Below are 1,056 nucleotides of genomic sequence, written 5' to 3' on the forward strand. Positions count from 1 at the left end.
CGTCAGTCAGGGCAACCAGCACTGTCTCCGTCCCATGACCTGGCCGGAAGCCAGACTGGAATGGATCCAGGACAGAAGCGTCATCCAGAAAGCTCTGAAGCTGTGTCGCCACCGCCCTCTCGATCAATTTGCCCAAAGAGGGGTAATTAGACACCGGCCGATAGTTGGCCAATCCAGCCGGGTCCAGAGTTGTTTTTTTTCAGGAGAGGACGGACCATCGCCTCCTTGAGTACCTCAGGGAACCATCCCTCCAAGAGGGACGTGTTGATAATCTCCCTTACGGCACCTCGAAACCCCTCATGGCCCGCTTTAATGAGCCAGGAAGGGCACGGATCAAGACGGCACGTGGTTGGGCGCACAGATGTGAGCAGTCTGTCAACTTCCTCCAGACTGAGCGGGTCAAAACATTCTAAACCCTGCGAAGGCGCGCAAGGGGCCTCAAGTTCGCTCACTGTTTCAATTGTGGTAGAGAGGTCACGGCGGAGCGTCAAGACTTTATCTGCGAAATAGCTCGCAAAAGCCTCACAGCCAATATCCAATTCCCTACTGTTTTGTCTGCCTTGGGGCAGAGCTGTCAAAGACCGAATTGTTCTAAATAATTGGGCTGGGCGTGAGCTCGCAAACGCAATCCTGGCTGCATAGAACTCCCTCTTAGCAGCCTTGACTGCCATCTCATAGGATCTCATAAACATCCTATAGGATGTTCTTGATGCTTCGTCGTGGGCATGCCGCCACCGTCTCTCTAGCTGTCTTAGCTCTCGTTTCATGAACCGCAACCCCTGGGTATACCAAGGGGACAGCCTAGAATGAGAGCGCAGAGTGTGCCTGGGAGCGATCTCATCAATGGCTGTGGAGAGTCGGTCATACCAGTCCTCCACAAGCTCATTCAATGAGCCGCCAGGGGGCATCGGATCCCGCAGAGCCATCTGAAGCCGAACAGGATCCATTTCGCTCCGCGGGCGAGCTAAAATCTGCTCGCCGCCTAAACAGGGTTGGGGTGGGACATTCAGACGAGCCTTCAGGGCAAAGTGGTCCGACCATGGTACTGCCACTGCA

Source organism: Gekko japonicus, unplaced genomic scaffold (genome assembly GCF_001447785.1).
Source record: "Gekko japonicus isolate JY-2015 unplaced genomic scaffold, Gekko_japonicus_V1.1 scaffold1456, whole genome shotgun sequence".
Lineage (NCBI taxonomy): Eukaryota > Metazoa > Chordata > Lepidosauria > Squamata > Gekkonidae > Gekko > Gekko japonicus.